The following is a 2,916-nucleotide window of genomic DNA, read 5'->3' as shown; positions in this document are numbered from 1 at the left end:
GGAAGTTAGGATGCCATTCACCAGCTCAAAACCAACAAAGCAGCTGGTAAGGATGGTATCGCAGCTGAGCTCATCAAGATGGGCCCAGAAAATTTGGCCACCTGTCTGCATCGGCTGATAATCAGGATCTGTAAACCGAACAGCTACCGGAGCAGTGGAAGGAAGGGGTTATCTACCCCATTCACATGAAAGGCGACCATTTGGAATGTGAGAACCTCAGGGCGATCACTGTTTTGAATGCTGCCTACACAGTGCTATCCCAGATCATCTTTCGTCGTCTGTCACCTAAAACGAATGAGTTCGTGGGAAGTTATCAAACCGGCTTCATCGACGGCCGGTCGACATCGGACCAGATCTTCACCGCACGGCAAATCCTCCAGAAATGCCGTGAATACCAGGTCCCAACGCATCACCTTTAAGGCGGTATACGACAGTATCGACCGCGCAGATTTATGGAGAATCATGGACGAAAACGGCTTTCCTGGGAAGCTGACTAGACTGATTGAAGCAACGATAGACGGTGTGCAAAACTGCGTAAGGATTTCGGGTGAACTATCCAGTTCATTCAAATCTCGCCGGGACTGCGACAAGGTGACGGACTCTCATGCCTCACTGCGCGGTAGTGACTCTGGGTGTAAGGAATGCATTCAATAGCGCCAGTTGGGCTGCTATTGCCGATGCGCTCTTGCGTCTGGGGATACCGGAGTACCTGTAAAAGATTCTCGGAAGTTACTTTCAGAATCGTGTACTAGTCTACGACACGGAGGTGGGTCGGAAGTGCTTTCACATAACCTCAGGAGTCCCGCAAGGTTCCATCCTGGGTCCGGTGTTATGGAATGTCATGTACGACGAGGTGTTGAGGTTAGAGTATCCAGTGGGAGTGGTGATTGTCGGATTTGCCGACGACATAACGCTCGAAGTCTACGGTGAAACGATGGAGGAGGTAAAGTTGACTACCAACCACTCGATCAAGGTTGTGGAGGCGTGGATGCGGTCCAGGAAACTGGAGCTGGCTCACCACAAGACAGAGGTGACGGTTGTTAACAACCTGAAGTCGGAGCAGCAGCCGGAGATCAGTGTAGGAGAGTGTACTATCCTGTCAAAGCGCTCCGTCAAACACTTGGGCGTGATGATCGACGATAAGCTTACCTTCGGTAGCCACGTCGATTATGCCTGTAAAAGAGCCTCCACAGCTATTGCGGCACTGTCCCGGATGATATCCAATAGCTCTGCGGTGTACGCCAGTAAGCGCAAGCTTCTGGCTAGTGTTACTACGTCCATACTTAGGTATGGCGACCCGGCGTGGGGTACCGCGCTAAGTACTAAATGCTTGCGCTAAATTATAGTTTCACCGATTGCGCTGAAATTTTGTACAGTTCATATGGGACCTAAATGGGATCTAAAAAGTCGACTGGAGCGAGGATTTATTTTTTCCATACAAGCGTGTACCATACTAATCTACACCGTTTCGGGCATGCGGATTCTCCCGAATGCCCAGTGTGCAATGGTTTAGAGGAAACGACGGAACACGTTTTGTTCGTGTGCCCGCGTTTTCGCACAATGCGTGACCGCATGCTTGCCACATGCGGAGAGGACACAACTCCGGACAACTTGGTCCAGAGAATGTGTAGGGATGAGATTAGCTGGAATGCCGTTTCAACGGCTATCACCCATATCGTCTGGGAGCTACAGAGGAGGTGGCTCGTGGACTCGGAGAATGGCTAGTCCAGATGCAGTACAAGAGGTGGTCCAGGGGTTCGAAGTCGGCTTCGTAGGTCATACCGGTGCCCTGCGGTCGAGATCGACCCTTACAGCGATTTAGTGGCCGCGGAGAGGAAGTCCCGGTAGCGGTGCTGTCGTGGCGTCGGTCTACTGGGTTGGATCCGAGCCCGCGGTTGGAAAGGGGTCCCCGGCAAGGGTCGGGGTAGGTGAGACCCTGCTGTCTGCAACCATCAGGTGCATCTGATAGGGCCTGAAGGGTGGTGATACCCTTCCTTTGCGGGCAGGTCAGATCGGGTTGCACGTGGGCATCAGTTCTTGATGTCTGCAAAGCAGTTAGGCGCGGGCGGGGTTGACCCTGCCCGCCTTCCGAAGACAAAAGGAGTGGCGAGGACCACTCGGGAAACTGGCTAAGCGCCAGCATGCTACCGTGATGGACTCTCCAGAGCGAGTCATCGATGTTCGTTGCTGCTAGGCTACGACAGCTAACCTTGTGGGTGCGATATGCACTAGCCCCTCTCTGAAGCAATACCTTCTTGGTGGTTCCGGGAGACGTAGGGTTTGGCGACCATAGGAATGTGTTTTAGTGGGTCGAGGAGAGAGTAGTCCTGGCTTTTACTAGTGTTGTAGAAGACGGCCTTAACCCCACACTACCCTAACCTTCCTGTTAGGGTGTCTGTTGAGCCGATTTATCCCCCTATGGTTTAGAAGGAAAAAAAGGGTTTGAGGAGCGGAGCATTTCAAGACATTACAGAAACTTCAGAGGGTTTCAGGAATATTTTATGGGTGTTCCTAGAGGTTTTAGGAACGTTTGATTGCATTGCAGGGGTATTTCAAAGGATTTTCAGGTGCATTTCAGAAAGTTTATAGAACCTATTAACCCTTTAGGACGCGCGCTGCTGTAGAAAGTACAACACTATTAAAAAAAAAAACTCGCTCGTCGTACACAGAGCGAGCGCGTTGCAGTTTAAGGATCAAATAGGCGCGCGTCCTGAAAGGTTAAAGACGTCCAAAGGGGTTTCAGAGGTATTTCAAATTTATTATGATGATTTCAAGGGCGTTTCAATGGGATTGCGAAGTGCGTTTCGAGGCACTTCAGGTCAGGGCCGTATCAGGGGAACTGTATTCAAGCACACCTTAAAATCTAAGGGCATTTAACAAGATATTAAGATTGGGTTTCTTAAAACCCTCTGAAAC

The sequence above is a fragment of the Aedes albopictus genome, chromosome 2 (assembly GCF_035046485.1).
Source record: "Aedes albopictus strain Foshan chromosome 2, AalbF5, whole genome shotgun sequence".
NCBI classification, from domain to species: Eukaryota; Metazoa; Arthropoda; class Insecta; order Diptera; family Culicidae; genus Aedes; species Aedes albopictus.
The sequence above is the reverse complement of the archived record's forward strand: the minus strand, read 5'-3'. Positions refer to the sequence as shown.